The 11,428-nt window shown below is 50.9% G+C and overlaps 2 non-coding genes and 3 pseudogenes across 2 annotated transcripts; all 5 read left to right on the top strand.

Moving 5' to 3' along the window:
* LOC142285825 (U2 spliceosomal RNA) lies at nucleotides 1-154 on the top strand (annotated as a pseudogene; the record flags this gene model as incomplete).
* A 1,387-nt stretch (nucleotides 155-1,541) lies between these two features.
* Nucleotides 1,542-1,732, top strand: LOC142285815 (U2 spliceosomal RNA). Its single transcript, XR_012747147.1, has one exon. It is a non-coding gene; the product is annotated as a U2 spliceosomal RNA (small nuclear RNA).
* A 1,387-nt stretch (nucleotides 1,733-3,119) lies between these two features.
* On the top strand, nucleotides 3,120-3,224 carry LOC142285829 (U2 spliceosomal RNA; annotated as a pseudogene).
* Nucleotides 3,225-8,652: 5,428 nt separating this feature from the next.
* On the top strand, nucleotides 8,653-8,854 carry LOC142285817 (U2 spliceosomal RNA; annotated as a pseudogene).
* Nucleotides 8,855-10,241: 1,387 nt separating this feature from the next.
* LOC142285814 (U2 spliceosomal RNA) lies at nucleotides 10,242-10,432 on the top strand. The gene has a single exon (XR_012747146.1). It is a non-coding gene; the product is annotated as a U2 spliceosomal RNA (small nuclear RNA).
* The last annotated feature ends 996 nt before the right edge of the window (nucleotides 10,433-11,428 follow it).

Below are 11,428 nucleotides of genomic sequence, written 5' to 3'. Positions count from 1 at the left end.
ATCTGTTCTTATCAGTTTAATATCTGATACGTCCCCTATCTGGGGACCATATATTAAATGGATTTTTAGAACAGGGAGATGGAAAAAGAGCTTGCTCTGTCCACTCCACGCATTGACCTGGTATTGCAGTACCTCCAGGAACGGTGCACCCCTTCTTAACCCAGTTTCCAAAAGCAGAACTCAATTCACCTGATTCATATTAGCCCGATTTAATGAATTGGAAGAAAGCATACGTCTTCATATGCACCTCAATTTGGCCCATTCACTTTTCACACTTCCTCCTTTTGTTTTTTATCTTTCACACTTTTGACTTTCTTTATTCATCCAAATAGCAAACTCATCACCACTCAACCTGACCAACTCGGCTATGTCCCCGTGCTGCAGTTCTCTGTCTTATCTAGATCATTTGCAATTGAATGGAATAGATCCCTTTTGGACAAAGTGGATTCACCTGCTGCTGCAGTGACCACAGGTGTGATAACATCTAGAATTGGCATCTGGTGCGATCTCTCCGCTTCCACTCCAAAGAAAGTTACCTGTTTATTCCTATCATGCATTGGTTTTTGGGGTTTTCTTTGAGTAATGATGATCTCTTTAGTAGTCTGTTGGCGCCCTCTCCTGGAGGAATAGTTTGCTTGCTCTTGGACATTCTAAAAGAGAGGTCATGATAGACATTGAGCTTCTGAGCTCAATTGGGGACAGTCATGGGTGATGAATGTTTGCAACCTACTGCGAAGCCTCATACCGCAATATAAGGAACGTCAAATACTAAGAAAGGGCGGCCTATGAAAGAATTACTACTTTCAATAAGTACACTTAAACGGCTAATTGGGAATAGAAAAACTGTAAAAAGCCCTCTGAGAAAGCCCCCCTCTAACCTTTGATAGTAAGCTTTTCTGTAGTCTGCCTGTTGATGTATTTTCCGTTTGAACTGTGCACAACATGAAGAGACGGAACACTGGCGGCTTGTCACAATGCCCCCCGATGACATCACAATAGCGCTGCTGCCTAGAAAACAAGCTGCGCAGAAGAAGTTGTTCTTTGGGTGGGAGGGTGGGCTAGTGGAAGGAGGGGGCAATCTCTTTTTTTCCCGGGTGGTAGGGGGATGACAGGAGAAGGGAAGCGGGTGGTGAGAAAGGTACAGAGGGCAGGGTTTGGGGGCTGGGAAGGAAAGGGAAAAGATTAGGGTTTGGGGATGATGAAAGGGCTTTCTACGGGTAAGGATGGCAAAGGGTGGCAGTGACGGAAAGTCAGGCAACCTGTCCTGTCCGTCTTTTTGTATCGTGAATTGGAAAGACTGCAAGGGGGAGGGGAGTTGCTTGCGCCCTAAAGGAGGAGTTATTCAGATTCATTGCAGTGGGCGGCGGCTGCAAAACGCACCATTCTTCTTGTTTTGGCTCTGCAAAGCAGCCTTTTCAAGGGTTGGCTTGGGTGACAAAATGTCTTGTGTAGGCGTGGGTTTGTCTCCCTCTCGCTCTCTCTCCCTAAGATGTGTCCGGCATAGGCCAGGGTGCCACTCGAGGCCCAAACCAATTCTGGTTATCGCTTCTCGGCCTTTTGGCTAAGATCAAGTGTAGTATCTGTTCTTATCAGTTTAATATCTGATACGTCCCCTATCTGGGGACCATATATTAAATGGATTTTTAGAACAGGGAGATGGAAAAAGAGCTTGCTCTGTCCACTCCACGCATTGACCTGGTATTGCAGTACCTCCAGGAACGGTGCACCCCTTCTTAACCCAGTTTCCAAAAGCAGAACTCAATTCACCTGATTCATATTAGCCCGATTTAATGAATTGGAAGAAAGCATACGTCTTCATATGCACCTCAATTTGGCCCATTCACTTTTCACACTTCCTCCTTTTGTTTTTTATCTTTCACACTTTTGACTTTCTTTATTCATCCAAATAGCAAACTCATCACCACTCAACCTGACCAACTCGGCTATGTCCCCGTGCTGCAGTTCTCTGTCTTATCTAGATCATTTGCAATTGAATGGAATAGATCCCTTTTGGACAAAGTGGATTCACCTGCTGCTGCAGTGACCACAGGTGTGATAACATCTAGAATTGGCATCTGGTGCGATCTCTCCGCTTCCACTCCAAAGAAAGTTACCTGTTTATTCCTATCATGCATTGGTTTTTGGGGTTTTCTTTGAGTAATGATGATCTCTTTAGTAGTCTGTTGGCGCCCTCTCCTGGAGGAATAGTTTGCTTGCTCTTGGACATTCTAAAAGAGAGGTCATGATAGACATTGAGCTTCTGAGCTCAATTGGGGACAGTCATGGGTGATGAATGTTTGCAACCTACTGCGAAGCCTCATACCGCAATATAAGGAACGTCAAATACTAAGAAAGGGCGGCCTATGAAAGAATTACTACTTTCAATAAGTACACTTAAACGGCTAATTGGGAATAGAAAAACTGTAAAAAGCCCTCTGAGAAAGCCCCCCTCTAACCTTTGATAGTAAGCTTTTCTGTAGTCTGCCTGTTGATGTATTTTCCGTTTGAACTGTGCACAACATGAAGAGACGGAACACTGGCGGCTTGTCACAATGCCCCCCGATGACATCACAATAGCGCTGCTGCCTAGAAAACAAGCTGCGCAGAAGAAGTTGTTCTTTGGGTGGGAGGGTGGGCTAGTGGAAGGAGGGGGCAATCTCTTTTTTTCCCGGGTGGTAGGGGGATGACAGGAGAAGGGAAGCGGGTGGTGAGAAAGGTACAGAGGGCAGGGTTTGGGGGCTGGGAAGGAAAGGGAAAAGATTAGGGTTTGGGGATGATGAAAGGGCTTTCTACGGGTAAGGATGGCAAAGGGTGGCAGTGACGGAAAGTCAGGCAACCTGTCCTGTCCGTCTTTTTGTATCGTGAATTGGAAAGACTGCAAGGGGGAGGGGAGTTGCTTGCGCCCTAAAGGAGGAGTTATTCAGATTCATTGCAGTGGGCGGCGGCTGCAAAACGCACCATTCTTCTTGTTTTGGCTCTGCAAAGCAGCCTTTTCAAGGGTTGGCTTGGGTGACAAAATGTCTTGTGTAGGCGTGGGTTTGTCTCCCTCTCGCTCTCTCTCCCTAAGATGTGTCCGGCATAGGCCAGGGTGCCACTCGAGGCCCAAACCAATTCTGGTTATCGCTTCTCGGCCTTTTGGCTAAGATCAAGTGTAGTATCTGTTCTTATCAGAACAAACTGAGCTAGCTACACTTGACGAGATACGATCAGGGAGACGAGCTCCAAAGCCCAGCCGAGACCGGAAGAGGGAGATCGGACGGAAGAAGAGCTTGGCAGAAAGAAGCAAGAAGACGAAGGCTCGGAGAAGACTTGGGGAGACCAGAGGAACTTCGAGGAGGAACACAGCGGGAGAAGACACCCGGAGAAGAATCCAAGATCCAGCTCCGGGAACTCAAGCAGGAACCAGCCATGGCAAGCAAGCCAGAGAAGGCAGCCAAGAAGGCTCAGGACCCAGGGACCTCCAGGAAGGCTCATCCAGAGGCTTCTTCGGCCCAAGAGGCCCCTACCTCCGACGCCAGCCAGCCGGAGGGAGCCCGGACGCCGCCTGAAAAGGCTCCAACCCTGGAGCCTTGGATGCGGCAGACGGTCGCCCTGAAGCTAAAGGCGGTGGATGGTAGGTTGCCGGACATGTCCAGCGACGTGTTCTGCAAGAAGATGATTCTGGATCAGGGCTTCTCCAGGGCGGAAACCCTTAGTGTCCAGACCTTCATGACTGGCATTTTTCTGGTAACCTTTGCCACGGTGAATGCCTGCAGGAGATACTGGGAGGCGATGAACGCAGCGATGCCGGACTCCCCTTTTCATTCTTTTTTAGGATCCTGTCCTATACAGAGGGATGAGAAGAGGATCACGGTCTCCATGCGGAACCCGCACACCCCAGGAAGAGACATCTCCACGTTCCTGGGACGTCTCTGCACAGTGGTGAGGGAGCCATCCCACATCCTTAACGGCAACGGATTCTGGACGGGTAAGTGGTCAGTAACCGTTCGACTCTACAGGGAACCAGCATCCGAGGATGGTCTCCAGCACCTGCCCCCGACATTCTCTCTGGGAAACTCCTTTGGTCTCATCTACTACCCGGACATGCCACACAACTGCAGGAAATGTGGCGGGAAAGGGCATTCGATGAAGACCTGCAAGGAGGACGCCTGCAGGGTTTGCCGGGTGACAGGACACAGCTCCAAGGACTGCCCAAAGAAGAAGACTTGCAACCTATGTGGACAGGCGGACCACCTTTACAAGGACTGCCCACAGCGGGAGAAATCCTGGGCAAGGGTTGCCGCGGCGACCCAGTATCGGGTAGTCACAGCCTCGTCGACCAAGGCAGCTACGACCAAGGCCACAGAGGCCAAGGACAAGGCGGCCAAGAACCCGGCGACCGTGGCTCCAGCCGATGCCCCAGCAGCCACGGAGTCCAGGGAAAAGAAGGGTAAGAAAACTGTTGCCCCCTCCCTGGTCCCCCCCCCTGTCACCCCTGTCCAAACCCCTCCCCCCCCGGCCAACCCTACTGAGGATTCCACTACCTCCACCTCATTTCCCTACTCCTCAGTCGGTCTCCTCACCCCCCCCCCAAAGCCCACTCTCCCTCCCCAGACCATGAGAGCAGAGGGCCTCAGCACTCTTGCACTTTTCACCGAGGAGGATTTTCCAGCTCTTGTCTCCTCAGGTACAGGCCAAAGGAAAAGGAAGGTGGAAGATAGTCCTGTCGCAGAACCTTCCAAGCTGTTCATTGTGGACCTTAACCCACCCCAGGAAGAGGAGGATGGCCTCCTCCCAGAACCGGACGTGTTGGAGCAGATGGTGGAGTCCCTTGTGGCCGAAGAAGAAATGGAGGAGTCGGAAGCCACTGAGGCACCATCCCTGCTTGATCAGCTAGCAGAAGAGGGTCTGCTGGAGATACCCTTACCAGCAGGTGCCAAAGAGGAAGAACCGCCCGACCGGAGTGGTAACTAAGGCACACCGCCTGCTCTAACTTTCTCTTTCCTCCAATGACTGCTAACATTAACATCTTTTCCATTAATGTTAGGAGCATCAGAGACAAGTTCCGACGTCAGACAATTTTTGCGTTCCTTAACACTCAGTCTAGTGATGTATTTTTCCTGCAGGAATGCTCCCTTCCCTCCTCTAGGTCCTTCAACCATCTGGCCAGGGAGTGGACCCATGGCCCATCCTACTGGTCTGGCGGGGGCGACTGTAGGTCCGCGGGGGTCGCCGTGCTGATCAGGGGAAGCGCCTTCACATTGGACTCTGTTCAGGAAATCGTCTGCGGCAGGTTACTGCTCGTGGATGGCACCTGGGCGGGAGAACCTGTCAGGTTCATCAATGTGTATGCTTCTCCTGTGAAGAGCGATCGACTGGAGCTCCTCCAAGCCCTGCGCCCTCAGCTCGCTACCGCCAGGACGGTAGTGATGGCCGGGGATTTCAACTGCCCGATTGAGGAGGATGGACGCAGTTCTGGAACGGCTGCCAAGTTGGACGTCACATCCAAACTGCTCATTGAGATGGTGACCGAAGCCTCTCTTGTGGACGTTGTTGGCTCCATCGGACACGGATCCGTGAACTATTCATGGTGCCGATCCGATGGCTCGCTGCGTTCCAGGATTGACTTTGTGTTTACCTCTCGGGCGGTTGGGCGGAGTGGGCACTCGATGGTCCCCTGCTTCTTCTCTGACCACAGAGCCATTCACTTTCAAGGTGTGCTGGGCCATGGCTTCCCCATTGGCCCGGGCTCCTGGAAGCTGAACTGCTCTCTGCTGGAAAAGGGTGAGATTCTGGAGGAGCTTAGAGCTGCCTACTCCACGTGGCGGGCCTACAAGGCGGGCTTCCAGTCTGTTTCTGACTGGTGGGAATACGTTAAACTCGAGTTCCGTTTCTTCTTTCAGGCAAAGAGTCAACAACAGGCGTGTCTGAAGAGGAGGGACTTCAGGAGACTCCAGCGTGAGCTGCGTTCCCTGCAGGACCTTCTTCGATGCGGCTGGGACGTGAGAGAGGAGCTGGAGGAGACTAAGAGGAGCCTGAAAAGGCACTTCGAGGAGGAGTCCGAGCGAATTGTCTTCCGTTCCAAAGTGGAGAACCTGGAGAAGGGTGAGAAATGTAACTCGTTCTTTTTCAGGAAACTCCACGCCGGTCACACGCCCATGAATGAACTACGAGACGAGAGTGGAAACATGCGACGCGGGAAAGAGAACGTGATGAAGGTCGTCAGCGACTTCTACAGCGAACTCTACGCCCGCAAGACTACTGACCCCGAGGCCGCCGATAAGTTCCTGTCAGGTATCACTAACCATCTTGACCCTGCAGACGCGGCGGCCATGGATGTTCCTCTGACGGTGGACGAGCTGCTCTCGGCCGCCAAATCCTTTAGTTCTGGCAGGACACCGGGCAGTGACGGCCTCCCAGCAGAGCTCTATGTAGCGCTGGGAGACCTAATCTGTCCGGACCTGTTAGGGCTGTATGAGGAGATGGTGGTGGAGGGCAGAATGCCTCCATCTCTGAGGGAAGGAATGGTCACGATCCTGTACAAGCGTAAAGGAGAGAGGTGCGACCTGAAGAATTGGCGTCCCATCACCCTTCTGAACGTCGACTACAAGATCCTGGCCAAGACGATGGCAACGAGATTGAAGACTGTTATCGGACGGATCATCCACCCGGATCAGACCTGCGGCATCCCCGGACGTCGCATCGCAGACAGCCTGGCTCTCATGCGGGACACGGTCGAGTACATCAAAGCCCGCCGGGTGCACGCAGCCCTGATCTCGTTGGATCAGGAAAAGGCCTTCGACCGTGTTTCCCATGAGTTCCTGGGCAAAGCTCTGCACAGGTTAGGTTTGGGTAACATGTTTTGCTTGTATGTCCAACTAATGTATTTTGATATTCACAGCTCGGTGTTGGTGAACGGCTGGAAGACTGACCCCTTCCCGGTCCTCTCAGGGGTCAGACAAGGCTGTCCTCTGTCACCTCTTCTTTTTGTTTGTGTTATAGAACTCTTTGCAGAGGCTATCCGGCGGAATGGAGAGATCAGAGGGATCACCGCACCAGGACCAGAACGCTTCGAGGTCAAGTGCTCGCTCTACATGGACGACGTGACTGTCTTCTGCGCGGACCGGCGCTCAGTCGACACCCTCGTCCAGACCTGTGAGACCTTCGGACGGGCTTCGGGAGCCAAAGTCAACTGCGGGAAGTCGGAAGCCATGCTCTTCGGGGACTGGCAGCCGGCCTCTTCCGCCCCCTTCCCTTTCAGCATCCAGCCGGATTTCATCAAGGTTCTTGGAGTCTGGTTCGGGAAGGAAGGAGCAGCCCTCAAGTCCTGGGAGGAACGCTTGACCAAGATCACCCAACGGATCGGTCTGTGGAGCCTCAGACGCCTCACCTGTGAGGGCAAAGCACTGGTCCTGCGTAACGAGGTACTGCCCGTGCTGCAGTACACGGCCCAGGCCTGGCCCCCCCTTGCCACCGTGTGCAGGGCCATTACCAGGACGGTGTTTCGTTTTGTCTGGGGATCCAAGATGGACAGAGTAAAGCGGAGCATCATGTACAAGGATCCTCGCAAGGGTGGGAAGGGCGTACCCGATATCCCCACCCTCCTGCGATCCTCCTTCGTATGTGACTGCGTTCGCCGAACTCTGCGAGTCAAGAGAGGTTCCGCGGGTGGGTCCATGTCTCGCTTCTTCCTGCTCCCCCTTTGGAGACGGTTAGGCTGGGACAAGTGGGACAGCTCCTTCCCCTACAACTGGACGGCGCCATGGTTCTACGGAGACGTGGTTCGGTTTGTGAGGGAACACCAACTGGAGGGACTCAAGCCTGATTTGTGGAAGCCAAAGACTATCCACAAACTCATCAGAGCCAAGGACGAAATGGAGAACATTCCAGGACTTCATCACGACACACTGGAGACTGTTTGGACAAACGTGTCATCGGCTGGATTGACCAACGGGCACAAGGACTTGTCATGGATGGCGATACAGGGCGGACTGCCCGTCCGGTCATTCATGCACGCCCGGAACCTGTGCAAAACCCGGTACTGCCCAAGGTGCCCCTTCGTGGAGGAAACATCGCTGCACGCCTTTTGGGACTGCCGTTTCGCACAGCGCCTGTTGGTTGCCCTGGAGGATGACCTGAGGAACTCCGTCCCCAGAGAGAGCCTATCGTACCATTCCGTACTTTATGGACTCTTCCCTGGGACTCACACCGTTGGAGCCATCCAGGAGGCTTGGCGCCTTATGAACTGCTTTAAGGACGCTATTTGGGTCGCCAGGAACCGGCTCATCTTGAAGAGGGAGAGGATGTCTATCCAGGATTGCCGCAGGCTGATCCACAGCCTGCTCAGAGACTATTCCATCATGGACAGTCCGGACGACAGCGCCGAGGAGGAGGTTTAGACCTCTTCCATGCCCCCTCCCTCCTTTTCCCGTTATGTGCGTCTTTCAATAAAGCTTCGGGCCTGTGATTTCCCCACCCTATCCCCCTTTTCCCCTACCCCCATCCCCCAATCGCCGGTTCGTCGTTATTTATTGTCTAACTTTTTCTTTCAGCTTGAGTGTTATGGATAAGCATAGGAGTGTGATGTATAGTTTAGTGCGTCGTACTCTATGGCTATGTAAGAAGGATTGTATAGTTCTGTGTGTACGGGGCTGCGGCACTGTACACGGTTTGTTACCTTTTTGTGAGTAGTGCATGATAATAAAGATGCTGTTAAATCAAATCTGTTCTTATCAGTTTAATATCTGATACGTCCCCTATCTGGGGACCATATATTAAATGGATTTTTAGAACAGGGAGATGGAAAAAGAGCTTGCTCTGTCCACTCCACGCATTGACCTGGTATTGCAGTACCTCCAGGAACGGTGCACCCCTTCTTAACCCAGTTTCCAAAAGCAGAACTCAATTCACCTGATTCATATTAGCCCGATTTAATGAATTGGAAGAAAGCATACGTCTTCATATGCACCTCAATTTGGCCCATTCACTTTTCACACTTCCTCCTTTTGTTTTTTATCTTTCACACTTTTGACTTTCTTTATTCATCCAAATAGCAAACTCATCACCACTCAACCTGACCAACTCGGCTATGTCCCCGTGCTGCAGTTCTCTGTCTTATCTAGATCATTTGCAATTGAATGGAATAGATCCCTTTTGGACAAAGTGGATTCACCTGCTGCTGCAGTGACCACAGGTGTGATAACATCTAGAATTGGCATCTGGTGCGATCTCTCCGCTTCCACTCCAAAGAAAGTTACCTGTTTATTCCTATCATGCATTGGTTTTTGGGGTTTTCTTTGAGTAATGATGATCTCTTTAGTAGTCTGTTGGCGCCCTCTCCTGGAGGAATAGTTTGCTTGCTCTTGGACATTCTAAAAGAGAGGTCATGATAGACATTGAGCTTCTGAGCTCAATTGGGGACAGTCATGGGTGATGAATGTTTGCAACCTACTGCGAAGCCTCATACCGCAATATAAGGAACGTCAAATACTAAGAAAGGGCGGCCTATGAAAGAATTACTACTTTCAATAAGTACACTTAAACGGCTAATTGGGAATAGAAAAACTGTAAAAAGCCCTCTGAGAAAGCCCCCCTCTAACCTTTGATAGTAAGCTTTTCTGTAGTCTGCCTGTTGATGTATTTTCCGTTTGAACTGTGCACAACATGAAGAGACGGAACACTGGCGGCTTGTCACAATGCCCCCCGATGACATCACAATAGCGCTGCTGCCTAGAAAACAAGCTGCGCAGAAGAAGTTGTTCTTTGGGTGGGAGGGTGGGCTAGTGGAAGGAGGGGGCAATCTCTTTTTTTCCCGGGTGGTAGGGGGATGACAGGAGAAGGGAAGCGGGTGGTGAGAAAGGTACAGAGGGCAGGGTTTGGGGGCTGGGAAGGAAAGGGAAAAGATTAGGGTTTGGGGATGATGAAAGGGCTTTCTACGGGTAAGGATGGCAAAGGGTGGCAGTGACGGAAAGTCAGGCAACCTGTCCTGTCCGTCTTTTTGTATCGTGAATTGGAAAGACTGCAAGGGGGAGGGGAGTTGCTTGCGCCCTAAAGGAGGAGTTATTCAGATTCATTGCAGTGGGCGGCGGCTGCAAAACGCACCATTCTTCTTGTTTTGGCTCTGCAAAGCAGCCTTTTCAAGGGTTGGCTTGGGTGACAAAATGTCTTGTGTAGGCGTGGGTTTGTCTCCCTCTCGCTCTCTCTCCCTAAGATGTGTCCGGCATAGGCCAGGGTGCCACTCGAGGCCCAAACCAATTCTGGTTATCGCTTCTCGGCCTTTTGGCTAAGATCAAGTGTAGTATCTGTTCTTATCAGTTTAATATCTGATACGTCCCCTATCTGGGGACCATATATTAAATGGATTTTTAGAACAGGGAGATGGAAAAAGAGCTTGCTCTGTCCACTCCACGCATTGACCTGGTATTGCAGTACCTCCAGGAACGGTGCACCCCTTCTTAACCCAGTTTCCAAAAGCAGAACTCAATTCACCTGATTCATATTAGCCCGATTTAATGAATTGGAAGAAAGCATACGTCTTCATATGCACCTCAATTTGGCCCATTCACTTTTCACACTTCCTCCTTTTGTTTTTTATCTTTCACACTTTTGACTTTCTTTATTCATCCAAATAGCAAACTCATCACCACTCAACCTGACCAACTCGGCTATGTCCCCGTGCTGCAGTTCTCTGTCTTATCTAGATCATTTGCAATTGAATGGAATAGATCCCTTTTGGACAAAGTGGATTCACCTGCTGCTGCAGTGACCACAGGTGTGATAACATCTAGAATTGGCATCTGGTGCGATCTCTCCGCTTCCACTCCAAAGAAAGTTACCTGTTTATTCCTATCATGCATTGGTTTTTGGGGTTTTCTTTGAGTAATGATGATCTCTTTAGTAGTCTGTTGGCGCCCTCTCCTGGAGGAATAGTTTGCTTGCTCTTGGACATTCTAAAAGAGAGGTCATGATAGACATTGAGCTTCTGAGCTCAATTGGGGACAGTCATGGGTGATGAATGTTTGCAACCTACTGCGAAGCCTCATACCGCAATATAAGGAACGTCAAATACTAAGAAAGGGCGGCCTATGAAAGAATTACTACTTTCAATAAGTACACTTAAACGGCTAATTGGGAATAGAAAAACTGTAAAAAGCCCTCTGAGAAAGCCCCCCTCTAACCTTTGATAGTAAGCTTTTCTGTAGTCTGCCTGTTGATGTATTTTCCGTTTGAACTGTGCACAACATGAAGAGACGGAACACTGGCGGCTTGTCACAATGCCCCCCGATGACATCACAATAGCGCTGCTGCCTAGAAAACAAGCTGCGCAGAAGAAGTTGTTCTTTGGGTGGGAGGGTGGGCTAGTGGAAGTAGGGGGCAATCTCTTTTTTTCCCGGGTGGTAGGGGGATGACAGGAGAAGGGAAGCGGGTGGTGAGAAAGGTACAGAGGGCA

This window comes from Anomaloglossus baeobatrachus, unplaced genomic scaffold (genome assembly GCF_048569485.1).
Source record: "Anomaloglossus baeobatrachus isolate aAnoBae1 unplaced genomic scaffold, aAnoBae1.hap1 Scaffold_622, whole genome shotgun sequence".
Lineage (NCBI taxonomy): Eukaryota > Metazoa > Chordata > Amphibia > Anura > Aromobatidae > Anomaloglossus > Anomaloglossus baeobatrachus.
The sequence above is the reverse complement of the archived record's forward strand: the minus strand, read 5'-3'. Positions and strand labels throughout refer to the sequence as shown.